Below are 14,823 nucleotides of genomic sequence, written 5' to 3'. Positions count from 1 at the left end.
TTTTTTTTGCTATTCTGGCGTAGTGATTTTGTAGATATCACTAAATATAAAATGAAATTCATATTGTCATAATAAGATGATCAATCATGTTTAATCGATGATCAATATTATGCATATGCATTTCCTATTTCTTCTTTATGCAACACACGTGTTTTGTTTTATTTCTCTTGCTTTATGTCCACTTGGTAGATTGGATATTATGTTTCTCTCTTCTACTTGATTGATTGTATTATATATTTTTCTCTTTTAAAATACTATTGTGTGGTATTTTATATGTCTATAAGGTATCAGGAAAATATTTTAAGAGTATTTAGAAAATATCCGATTTATAAATTATTTTTAAATTATTAGATATTTTAAAATTGGGACAAAAATGGTGTACACTTTTTTAGTGGGATGGAGATCACCTGTCCCAACTTGGTGTCCCCAATTCTGTCCTGACTAATTAAATTATATCATATCATTTAAAAAATTCACCTCATTTTTTTACTAAAAAATATTTGTTATTCTCATGTGACTTATGAAAACCAAAAAAAAAAAAAAAAAACAAGAAAGTGGGGTAAAACTGCAAACATATTATGATAATCTGTCTATGAAACAAATATTATGCTAATCTGTACATGTACCTAGCTTATAGAAAAGTTTAACAAAAAAAATAGTGGGGAATGGGTTATCATCGTTTACTAATATTTTTAACAAGGTTGTTTGTATAATTATGAAATATGTACTAAGCCAAATCGTTTGTAAGACTTTAATCATCAAAAAAAATTGTGTACAACATCTTTTGACACTTTTTTTGAGACTCTAGACATTTATATGAGTAAGATTTGATTTGATATTAATTGTTGAAATAACTGTACCATATAATCTTGAGTTGTTTGTGGCCTGGGTTTTCAAATGAAGTTGTTAATTATGGGTCAGTTTCCACATCAGTTGTTGAACTTATTCCTACCTGTAACCATGGATAAGAACTTGCACCCGTGTTCATGTCCTTTAGCTCGCTTAGTTTTGCTAACTTGACCTTACTATCAGCTTCGTCATCCATATTAGTGTGCAATGAAACATTAGTATTATTTTTGTCCTGGCCATCAAGATTAGTTTCGTACGAAACTTCGTCCGGAATTTGAGGTTGTTCGCGTTGCATTGCTGACTCGTTCCATTGTTCCTTCTTTAGACATATTTGTTGGTGAACTGCTACGAGAAGAACGACATTTGTGTGCCCAAGTAACATGATCTCAGAATAAGTTATGGAGGCTTATGCTGCTGATAAGTAATACTACACTATCCACTTAAAGATAAGTAAAATGCAAGCAATTTACTGAATATTTACCGCATAAAATTCAACTTCATTCTTCTCTGCCATGGCTTTTTTTTTGTTACACAATGTAAATCATTAAGTAGGAAAATTAAAATATTATGAGAAAAACCAGTACTTATATCCACATATTCAATTAAACATTACGACTAAAGATACAATTAAACGGGTAGAACGCCTACTTCATAAAAGAAAATTTAAAACTAGGATAACGAGTATTGAGAAGATTCCACAAATGGAAGAAAATTAAATCCATTATCTCTTCAAGATGAAACCTAGAATTCTCAAAAATAATTTTGTTCCTAACAAATCAAAGTATCCAAATAGTAATAAATCAGAGAGATATTCATTGTTATTTGTACTTGTTCTCCATCCATAACATATTAGCATGCAAAGATAAGTTACTCATAACATCATTGGAAATAATTGAGTTAAGACCAATGCTAGAAGTAAGTAGCTAATAGGTTATATATCACACCTACTAGGTTTAGGGTTAATAGGGATGACAATGAAGTCGGGCGGGCACATGTACTTTCCTGTTCCCAACCCCCACTATTTGTGGGTACCTGTGGGGGCAACTAGTATCTTTAGGTACCCAATGTGTTTTTGCTATTTATTACATAATTATACATTTGCAATAATCAATATATAAATTCATCCTCGAAGATAGGTTTTTGTGATAAATTTATGATTATAGTCAAACCATTTCAGTTTATTATTAAATAATAATAAAGGAGATAATATATAATCTTAAAATAATAATAAAAAATAGAAATATAAAAATTTAATTAAAAAATAAATTTGTAAATATGCGAGTACCCACGTGGAGAGTATCATAAAACTCATTCACAATCATAAGCTATCATTGCAGGTATCCATTATAGATATTTTTATGGGTACTCGCAGGTCGAGCTTTTTTACCATCCTTAGGGTTATTGCTAAAGAAAATTGGGCCTTATAGTCTAGCCCAATTAATTACATGCTAGTTTAAAATTTAAAATATTATTCTCTAATATAATTTGATAACGAGGTAAGCTTCAACTTGGTTTTGATGGGCCTGTGTGAATGATTCTAAAGTGAGTCTTGTATCATTACCTTCCTCTACAAGAAGGCCTGCTTGAGCGAATGGCCTTGTTTATTAGGAGGGAAATGAGCCAACGGTTGGGGATTCAGAGTGTAGACCAGGTCAAGTGAGTTGGCAAGCATTCAACTGCTGCAGGTGTGGGAAATACCGCGATGTATGGATGATCTATAGGAGAGATTGAGTGTGGTTCATCTAACAGCTCAGAAGGAGTCAAAAGAGAATCTTGTAGGTGAACAGGGCTTGAGGAAGGATTTGCGCTTCCAATAATTTCTTGGTTGTGTTTAAAGGACCTTTCATGGTGATGCTGGCTGATGGCCTTGGACATGAGGAAGGGGGAAACCAATAAAATGCTAAGGGAAGATTAGATATAAATCTGATAGTGCCAATCTTCTTGTTGTAGTTGTCCTCTTCCGTATAGGATACTACTCTTTTATTTTTGTATAGTTGTCTCCCCTGCATTTTTCTAGTTTATGGCTTCTACTTGTTGTTTTAGGATTTAGCTAAGTGGGAATTTTTATAGCCCTATAGGATTAGAGTTATGGTTAAGTTAGCTTAGGAGTAAATGGACTTGGGTCTCTTGAAATTGTGATTTTAGGAGAAATGCTCAAAACTTTACATCTATTTTAGGTTAGAAATTCACAATTTCTAATTAAAGTGAATATCATATATTTAATACAATTATATCGGATATTTATTTTGGGTTACAAAATAAGTGCTCTAATTAATGACAACCTAAGAGACTTGTGAAACTGATAATGAATATAGGCTTAATGAGTGGATACCCAAACGGTTGATCTATATGGAATAATGAGAACTCTATAAGTTAACACATAAGGAACGATTATGGTTCCCAAGACACCAAATCACAAATAGTTTTCACATCTCCCCATAAGAGAGAAAACGAAGGTCCCAAAAGGAATTCAGGATTTGGTTGAGGAAGACCATCATACCACAAAACTCTCTCAAATGGTATATCAAATGAGTAGAGTAGATAAGAAATCATGGATTCAGTATGACTTTGTATCATTGTTTTATATTATGTGTGAGAATCATGAAATTCAAGTTCCTAGGATTGATATTTCACCAATCATCGGGAAATATCTAACAAGTGATATTAGAGCTTTAGGTTCTGAATTTTATGATTTTATGATTCTTTATTCAAGGTGATTTTCCCCCAAGTTTTTTATGAACCCTAATTTTAAATTTAGGGATTTTTATGTTTATGCTATTGGTTATGAAAATTAGGTATTTATGAATAATGAGGATAACTTTCATGTGATTCCGCTTATTTGAATCATGAGTAATTTGTATTATCTATTATGAATTCTTGCAACATATGTTGAAGTATATATTTAGATCTGTGCATGGACATTGCATTAACTTTGATGACTCTCTAATGCAATATACATATTATATGTGCACAAATGTCTTAGTGTTGGACATTGATTTTTGTCACTTTACAATTTTGCAATTTGTTAAAGTATATGGATAAGGTATGTATGTGTTAAGATGTGTTTTTATATTATTTTATACATATACAATCTGAAATTCATGACCTTGTATATATTGTGAATTAAAATATACATATATACATATGTAATTGTTTCCAGCTTGAGATTGCTGTGATGTCTGGAATTACTGATTAAAGGTACTATATATATAATTGCTAGGGTTAATGCTTAAAATTATATATATTTTACTATGTTAGTATGTGAAAGTGTATATATAGTGTTACATATATGTTTTATGATATGAATGATCATATTCGATTAGTAAATTTTTATAATGATTTGCATATATTTTTTAAGCTTTTCACTCTGAATCTACTTTGTATTTGGTTAAGATTGCATCTATTTTTGTGTGTTGGTATATATTAGTGTACCTTTTTTTATTCGAAATTATATTATTAGATTAAATTTGTTAATCATAAAAGATATCAAAACTGAAGGTTTTGAATTCTAAGATCATAATTTTGTTTATAATGGACTCATCTTGTTTATAATGGACCCATCTTGTTTTGCTTTTGTCTGGTAATTATTTTTGAACTAATTATTAATATTTGATATTACATTGAAAGTACCACTTGCAAATTAATTTCTCATCCAAAGACTAAAAATTGATGTTGTGCTAGGTATCTTGTGATTAACCTCTTATGTGAACATGTCTTGTTTTATATATATTAGTTGACTCGTTTGTTTAAATGGTTGCGCTGATTGCATAATTAAGTGATTGCTAATGTTGAAACATTGTATCTGTTTGGACAGCTTGCCCTGCCATGTTTGATCATGTATAAAATAATAATATTTTTTATTATGGAAAATTCAAAAGGACCATTACTGTAATTCTAAATGCAGTCTTGTGATGAGAATGATGCAATACTACCAATAAGCTATTGTGAACACTCAATTTTGTGTGACTTATAAGATAAAAATAAATACAAAAAGTCAAAATAACTTAGAAATTAACAGAACATTTTTATATATCATAGAATCAATTATTATCTCCTTGATTGTTTGATTTCTAGTCACAAGTATTAAAACCTTACCCGAAGTTTCAGTTTAATTGGCATATTAATAATAATTAGAGTTTTTAACTTTTGACAGTTACATATATATTTTATAATCAATACTTAATATCCATATGTTACAAAAGAGAATAAAAGCTTGATTATAAAATAAAGAGATATTCCTTTAATTACAAGGTTATAGAAGAGGAAAATGGCAAGACACACAATGAATCTTCTATCATAAAAGACTTTAAGTATGAAACGTAACTTTGAGGGAGACAATATATGGCATTGTTATTAGTGGTGTTTAAATTCATACTGGTCCAAAATTAAAATTGAAAACCGATCCAAAATAAACTGAAACCATAGAAATTGAATGTGTTTAGATCGTGTTGAACTGATTTTTTAAAGACCGATTGGTCCGGTCTGGATTTTGATTTCACCTCTTGGATCCAAACCGATCCAGACCGAACCGAAATAGTATATAAAGTTTAAGTGTGTAATATTTTTAAGTGCTTTCCAAACTTAATCTGAAGTCTCAACTCCAAAAATACATATACTTGATTTGTTATATTCTATAACAAACATATATATATATATATATACATATATATATATATATACATATATGTATATATATGTTGCTATGTTTTGAACTGTATTGTTCATATTTGATACATTTTTTTAGAACTTAAACCAATCAGACAACTAAATGAAGATGATTCAAGTGTTGATTCTGATGAGGTGTTTTATTTTCAATTTTATTGTTATGAAAGTATTATTGTTATTAATCATCGATAGAATACTCTAACTGTTAAAATTACGTTTCATGTGCTCATATTGATGTTGTTGATATCTTGTTGTTTCTCTGTCTTGTTGTTGTCATTTTTTGCTTCTATTATTATTGTCTTACTCTTTATTACTATTTTATGATGTTGTTTATTTATACTATTGTTTTACACATTTTAATGTTGTTAAACATTATTTTTATTGTTGCTTTATGCTTAATATTTATTCATTTTTATGAGTTTTGAATGTAAGTGCAATTTCAATATTTTATAAAAAAGAACCGATCCAAACCGAACCGAAACCGGATATAATATTTGGATCAGATTGGATTGAACATATTAATATAAACAGACCAGACCCAACCATACCACATGATTATTACGTGTTTGGATCAAATCGTTTTTTGCCTAAAACCTATCCAAATAGACCGTAAACACCCCTAACTGTAATGTAGAGAAAGAAGATTGAAAGGTATTGATTCATATAAATAAATTGTCAACTTTCTATCTAGAGGCAGGACAATATATTTTTGAGAAAAGGAGGAGAAGAACTAGAGTTGGTTCAACAACTAAAAATGAGAAAAAGACATAAAACCATCAAACTTATCTCATCTTTATTTGCCTTTATCCATTGGGTCTTTCATTGCTCTACTACTCTATCTTCCCAAAGCATCTTGACTACAAAAATAAGATATATGTTCTATTCTTATCACAAACCTCATGTATGCATTGTGCTTGTTAAACCAAGGCCACTCTCTTATGCATACACAATGCACCAAGCAACCAATAAAAGAGGAACAATATGCACACTAAGTGCAGTAGCAGAAAACATTGGAAAAATGAAAATAAGATATGTTCGAGAGAAATGTGTATTATCAAGAATGATGAAGAAGAATGAACTAAGTTGTATTGAAAATGTATTGAGTATCAATTATAACAGCCATTAACAACTACACTATTCTTTGAAGTGCTAAGTGCTATTTATAGCTTCCAACTAACTCTAACTAACTTTCTATGCTAGGAAAGTATACAGAATAACAGACTGAAATAACCCAAACTTCCAGTAGTGGAAGTTTCCTCATTTTCTGTTATTCCTTAACTTCCACTAGTGGAAGTCTCCATATTTTTTGTTATTAAAGCTGAAATTACATTATTTCTAACACTCCTCCTTAATTCAGCATTCATAACCTATTTTAACCTGGTCTTGTATACCCATTTCACAGTTATATCTTTATTTCCTTTTGGCAGTTGAGTTAGACTCCAAGTGTTATTTCTTTCTATAGACCTCAGTTCTTCCTCCATTGCCTTAACCTAATGTGTTTGGTTCAAAACATCTTCCACATCTACTGGTTCCATCTCAACAAGCAATGCCATATGCACAAAATCACCATATGCATTGATTGTTAATTAGAGAACACCTCATAGTCACTTTGTCTTGAAGGTGGTTGTCTGAGTCTCTGAGTTGTTGGAGGATTCACCATTGTATTAGGCACAACAACTGGATTAGATGCTATAGTCTCACAAATGCCACTTTCATTAGCTTCTTCAAATTGCAATAGGGTCTCTTGACCTTTATTAGAACTTTTAAGGTTCCAATTCCAGCATTGATCCTCACCAAACTTCAAATCTCTGCTAATCATCAACTTATTCTTTCTAGGGTCAAATACTCTGTAAGCACTAGTTGAATGATATCCCAAGAAGATAAGTTTTTCACCCCTATCATTCATTTTTCTCCTCCTTGCTTCAGCCACATGTTTGTAAAAAATGCAACCAAAGATTTTTAAGTGACTCACATTTGGTTTGAGTCCTATCCAAGCTTATTTAGGAGACTTCTCATCCAACCTCTTAGTAGGACACCTATTAGTATATACACTGCAGTAAAAACAACTTCCCCCTCCCCCCAAAACACCTTAGGCAAGTTCTTTGTTTTTAGCATACATCTAGCCATATTAAGTATGGTTTTGTTTGCCCTTTCTATTGTTCTATTATGTTGAGGTGTGCAGGGAGCAATGCCTTTATGAGTGCTCCCTTCTTTGATGTAGAATTCATGAAACTCAACTAATACATACTGACCTCCTCCATCTGATCTCAACAGTTCCAACTTCACTTCACTTTTCCTTTCTGCTTGAGCTTTGAATCTCTTGAAGGTTTCTAGTATTTCACCCTTCTTCTTTATTAGATAGATCCATACTTTTCTAGTATGATCACTAATAAAGGTCACAAAGTACTTATTTCCTCCAATAGAGTCTTCACTGTTATTTCCTCCAATAGTATGATCACTAATAAAGGTCACAAAGTACTTATTAGATAGATCCACACACATCTGAATGTACCACCTCTAATGCCTTCACTGTTTTTGTAGGAACATGTGAGACAAAAGAATTCCTTGCTTGTTTGCTTGATATGCACTTTTCACATAATTGTCCTCGTGCTTTTGTGTGTGGCAAACCAATCACTATACCTTCTTTTTCTAGCAAATCTAAACTTTTAAAGTTTAGATGTGACCTCTTATGCCATAGCCAAGTGTCCATCATAATTGTTGATTGAATGCACTTTTGGTCACTGATTTGAATGCTAACCTTGAAGGTTCGATTGGATGAAAGTGGCGCCTTCAAGATGTTTTTCTTGTTTTTTTTCAAACACCTTCAACATACCATCCTTCATCTCCATGGTATATCCCTTTTCCAGCAATTGTCCAAGACTGATCAGATTGCTCTTCATCTTAGGTACATATAGGACATTGTAAGATTGAGACGACAACTAAGGTAGGGGTGAATTAGTTGTTTAAAAACTATGACATATTTTTCTCCAAAATTCAAGAGTTAATAGCAGCGGAAAAGTTATGCAGAAAATATCAAGTAAATGTAAGGAGTTAAGGGAGAAGAGAGTACACAGAGAATTTATAGTGATTCACCTTCTTGTCCATTGAAGGCTACATTCAGTACTATTGCAACACAATAGATTTCTTTACTAGATATTAAGAGTAGCAATTACAATTTCTCACCCTAGGATTTCATTGTACCTTACTCACTCTCAAATACCTATATCACTCTTTGGAAAAACACCATTTCCACGTGACTCTATCCCCTTTCTTATCACACCCTTGTGAAATAAAGTAATTCAACAATTTGAATGAGGAAAACTTTAACTATGGCAGGGATTGCCTTTGCAAGATTTTGAAACTATAAACTCTTGCAATCCAATAACTCTTTGTATATTTTAGTACTAATGTTCATAAGGTTTGAAAAACTTGAAACAACACTTAAGGCAACTTTAGAAAATATGTTCTAAAAGTTATGAACAAGTTGCAAGAAGTGTAGAGCAAGTATTTCAGAAAAATATATATTATGTAAGAGAGTTATATCTTGCGAATTATGAGTTTCAATGTCTCTATATAGATTTTCCAATCAGCCAAAACACCTCTACGAAAAGGTAGGAATTGATTGGAATGAAACCATTTCGTTTGGGTTGAAAGTTGTGTAGTTTGAATATGAAAACTGGTGCAACAACTCTCAATAATCGATTACCCAAACATTATGTCCAACTGAGTAATTGATTTTCACATGTTGTAATCGATTACTCAAAAGGTGTAATCGATTACCCAACTATTATGTCCAACAAAGTAATTGTTTACCATGTTGTGTAATCGATTACCCTGATCAATTTTTGTTGGATAACTTGTTTCTTCTTATTCTTATTCCACTGTCTAGAAGGCTTCTTGAAAAATTGTGCTTGGAGTGCATGATCATCATTCTTCTCTAAGCCTCCCTTTAAGCCTTTGTTCATGAGCTTCAAGAGAGCTTTAAAACTCTTCAATCTTGTAATCTTCAAGATTTTTGGACTCCTCCATTGCAACAACAATGTGGTCATGCTTAGGAGTTAGAGTCCTGAGTATCTTCTCAATAACAAATTGCTTTTTCACCTCTTCTCCACACGATTTCATTTGGTTGATGAGTGTGACAATATTGGTGAAGTAATATGCTATTGTCTCATTCTCCTCCATTTGAAGGAGTTCTTACTTTCTCCTCATTGTTTGAAATTTCACTTTCTTCATTTTTGCAGCCTCTTCATAGCTTTTATCCAAGTTATCCTAAGCTACCTTTGTTGTCTTGGCACCAACAATTCTGTCAAAGTTGGCTCCATTAACACATTGATGGATTAAGAACAAAGCTTTGAAATCTTTCTTCTTGGATTCTCTGTAACTTGTCATTTGAGCCTCATTTGCATTCTCCCCAACTTCTTGGTATCCATTCTGGACAATCTCATACACTTCTTGAAATCCAAAGATTGTCTTCATTTGGATTCTCCATCTATCATAATTCTTGGAATCAAGAATTGGTAGTCTCATTGCAAATTCATTACCATTTGCCATGATAGATATAAGATCTTGCAATCTTCTTTCCTTGTTGTCTCACTATCTATTCTTCTCTTCCCACTTCAAATCACATCCCAAGATTCACCAAGAATCTTGCTTCAACTTTGCTCTTGATACCACTATTAAACTAAGGTCACTCTCCTATGCATACACAATGCACCAAGAAGTCACTAAAAGAAAAACAATATGCACACTAATTGCAGTAGCAGAAAATAGAGGAAAAATGAAAATAATATCTGTTTGAAAGAAATGTGTATTATCAAGAATGACAAAGAAGAATGAACTAAGTTGTATTAAAAATGTATTGAGTATTAATTACAACAATAATTAACAACAACACATATCTTTTAAATGATAAGTGTTATTTATAGCTTCCAAATTCCAACTAATTCTAACTAACTTTCTATGATAGGAAAATATACAAAATAATAAACTAAAATAACTCAAACTTCAACTGGTGGAAGTTTCTTCATTTTCTGTTATTCTCAAACTACTTCTATTAAACTTCCACCAGTAGAAGTCTGGACATTTTCTATTATTAATGCTGAATTTATATTATTTCTAATAGTGTTATGTTGGCTAAGCTTGGAGTTCACCATCATATTGGCAACACTTAAAAAGCATAATAAAGAATCATTAGCCTAAAGCATCATAATTAATAACCAGATAACTTTGTTAACGTGTTTGGTGGCTTTTGAAACCCAATCAAAGATTATCATACTATTGAGAAGGAGGCTACCTACAAAGATGTGAATACAACATTCCATATCTGATTCTCAATATTTCTATTCCTATTTTCCACTATCACTCTCCATAATCTCTGTGTGGATTGAAAAATGAATTCAAAATCGATTTTGTGATTTACACTCACAGTGAGTATAAAAAGGAACTACGGTGGTTACTGTTTAGCGAAACCCCAAACACGTCGCAACCATGTCTTCCACCACTTTTAGTCCCACACCGGGAAGTTCGAGTACTCGGATACGGTTAACCGCTCACCGTTGCCGCCGCCGGAGTGAAGGAAGAAGAGGAGGGAGGAAGTGGCTTTGATTAGGGATTCCTTTTCCTTTGTTGTGCATGATTCTTCTTGAAAGCTACACCGTCCCCGCCTCCTACGTCGGTGAGCTCTGCCGATGCTAAATAATGGAGGAGAAGATGATAGAGGGGGTGGTGTGATATATGGATTCTGCTTACAAAGTATGTAACTGCATGTGTTACTACTTTCATTTGAAAAAATATATTTAAATTAAAATTTTAATAATTAATTATTTTTTTGATCAATTATAAAAAATAACACATTGAATGATACATTTTCATGGGACAAAAGATGTCCACCTTTCTATTTGTAGTTAAAGATGGATACAATTGCCCTTTCTTTTTTAATTAGCCTTTATTTCTTTTTATTTATTTAATTTTGTCTTGTTTTACTTACTTTGTTTTCCTTCATTTGGTCTCAGTAAAATGGGCTTTATTTCATTACCTTTCCTGTTTCATTTGCCTACCCTTTCTTACTAGTTCTCATGTTATGCGCTTGAGTTTTTCTAGACAACATTAATAGATGTTAATTAATATATATGATATCTTAAATAATGATAATCTATATTATCCTAAGTAATATTAGTATTTTTTTTTCCACGAAAAATATCTAATAAAAGTTATCGTTTGACAATTAAAATAATAATCAAAGAATAATTTGAATATATAAGAGTGGAACTCTTATAGTAAGACTATGATTTGAGTCGTTTCTAACTTTTAAAAAAATGGAAAAAAGGTCTATGATCAACATTATATCTAAGGTATTAATTCCATATATAAAAACAATTAAAAATTGTTTTATCATATATATAAATATGAAATTTTTATAATAAAGTTATAGTTCGAATTGTCTCTAACTTCTCTAAAAATGAGGATTTCTATGATTAATATCATCTCTAAGCTTTTAGTTCCATCAAATTAGAATAATCATATATTACAAGTATTCTTAAAATCAATAAATATCAACTCCACCGAATCTATTGATATTTTACAAATTAAAACTAAATTATTTCAAAAAACCTATTTGAGGTTAGATGCGATGCGAACATTAGTTTATGGTGTTTCATCTATCTCTCAAACAAGTAAAATAAAATTATTTCAAAAAATCTCTTTGAGATTTGATGCGATGCGAATATTAGCTTCTACTGCTCCACCTATCTCAAAGACAACGAAATTCAAATTATATTTCAACCAATCAACTTTATAACTAGAACTACGTAGTCTTGATATTCATATTCCACTTAGGGACACGTAAGAGCAATATAAACTCTTGTCAGAACAAATATAAAAAATTAAAAATATTTTTATTTAATAATTGAATTTTAAATAAATAATTTTTAAGGGTATAAAAGTTCATTTGATTAGTAAGGGTACCATTTTAATATGGGAGAATGAGGTGCTAATACCTACTCTGATCCGTAATCAACTTTCGAGTTCAAAATATATGTTTAAAGACCATTTTTATCCTAATTGGGCTTACTATAGAGTTTTCTACGTTTTAACCGTAAAAAACGTAGTGACAACTCCAAATCATTCGAGAGAGGTCGAAATCGAGTTCGCCTCTTCCTAAGTCGTAGCGTCGGTCTTCCAATCGAAAATCGGGTCGCGACAGCTATAATGGATATATGTATCTATATGTGGATATAAATAGTATATGTTTTGAATTTAGGTTATGTTGAATTAAACTCAACTAAATGGTTTTTCTTTTAGAAAATAAAATTGTTTGACATTTTAAGTGAACCTATTAAACAAGAAGTCGCCAAAGTGACATTTTTTGGTGAATTGTTCATAATAAATATCAAATGCTAGTGCGTATATGTTCATATGAGTATTTATCGGCCCAAAGGAAGATTACTATTTGACCATATTATACACACACATGTGATGATACACATGATTATTATAAAGTTGCATATGTGAATGATAAATCAATCCAAAGAAGGAATTATTATTTGATATGCATTATGATCAATGTTTGACCATAATAAACAAGAATATCATTAGTGATTGATATGAATATCAAGCCACATGTATGTTTGCATTTTATGCGAATAATGATCGCCCGAAGGAAGATTACTATTTAGTCCAAATTACAAACATATTTGTAGCAATAAATATGTGATAATCATATGACTTGCTATGTGAATAGTAAGTCAGTCCAAAGAAAGACGTATTGTTTGACAGGACTGATTATCAATGTTTGATTACAACATTGAGTGTATTACATACAAGATAATATTTTTGTCCAAAGACTGAATATTAATGTTGTGCTAGGTAACTCGTAGTTTTCCCCATCATCATTTGAATTTAAGTATTAAAGTTGAATGTGAGTTTAATTGTAAGAATGATTGCAATTTTTTTTACTCATTTACTAATGCTGCAAATATTTCTGCTCAAATTAAGAACATCTCATTTCTGAATAGGATAAACTTTAAGGTCTATAAGGAATCCGTGGAAATTATTCTCGGCTGTATAAATTTAGATCTGACACTTCAGGTGGAGAAATCCATTTCTATTATGAAAATCCTCAATGAGGTTAAAATTGAGAAATTGAAACACTCTAATCGAATGTGTATAATGATCATGAAATGCTCTATTCCATAAGCGTTTCGGTGCTCTATTTCAGAGGGTCAGAGTGCAAGAAAGTTCCTTGAAGAAATAGAACCATACTTCGTCAAAAAAAGGCGGAGACGAGTAGCCTTTTCGCTAAACTCATCTCCATTAAGTATAAAGGCATAGGGAACATAAGGGAGTACATTATGGAGATGTCTAATCTCACATCAAAACTCAAGTCACTTAAGTTAGAGCTTGGTGATGACTTGCTCGTGCACTTGGTTTTGATCTCGCTTCCTACACACTTTAGACAATTCAAAGTGAGTTGTAACACTTAGAAGGACTGTGTGCAAGAGAAAGTGAAACTGTAGAGAGATAAGCCTGAAAGTGCTCATTTGATTATGACCTCTCAAAATAAAAAAAGAAAGAACAATAAGGATGTTGTGAAAGGACGATTTGTATTTTTCCTCAAAGAATTTGGAACTGTCCTACAATACACTATGCTAGACAAGCCTATCATGAAGGGTGTTGTTGAGTGATTAAACTGAACTCTTAAGGATATGGTGAGAAGTATGATTAGTCATTCTTCCTTTTTAGAGTCTCTTTGGGGGGAAGCTTTAAAGACCATAATTTACATCCTTATTAAGATGCCATGTAAAGTAGTTAACAAAACCCCATATGAACTTTGGACTGATAAAATACCAAGCTTAAAATACTTGCACATCTTGGGTTGTCCAGCTGAGGCACAATCTTATAGGTCACATGAAAAAAGCTAAACTTGAGAACAATTAGCTGCTACTTTGTTGGCTATATTGAACGCTCTCGAAACAATAAATTTTATGATCCCACCTCAAGACTTTTTTTGAGGCGAGAAAGTGTGCAAGATTTCTTGAGGAAGTTGATTTTGGGAAGGAAGAGAACATAATGAATATTGTCTTTGAGGAAGAACCAGTCACTGATGGTGAACAAGTTCTTGTGTCTATTACAATTTACAGAACAACTTCGGTAGTAGAAGATAATATTCAAAATATTGTTCTTGACAATATTCCAAAACAAGACAACAATGAGGTTCTCCCTCAAGTACCTATAGAACAAATTCAACAACCACAAGAAGTAGAAGTGTCATTAAGGAGATCCACTAGAAAGTGGAGAAATACAATTCCTGGT

Source organism: Lupinus angustifolius, unplaced genomic scaffold, assembly GCF_001865875.1.
Source record: "Lupinus angustifolius cultivar Tanjil unplaced genomic scaffold, LupAngTanjil_v1.0 Scaffold_405, whole genome shotgun sequence".
In the NCBI taxonomy this organism is placed as follows: domain Eukaryota; kingdom Viridiplantae; phylum Streptophyta; class Magnoliopsida; order Fabales; family Fabaceae; genus Lupinus; species Lupinus angustifolius.
The sequence above is the reverse complement of the archived record's forward strand: the minus strand, read 5'-3'. Positions refer to the sequence as shown.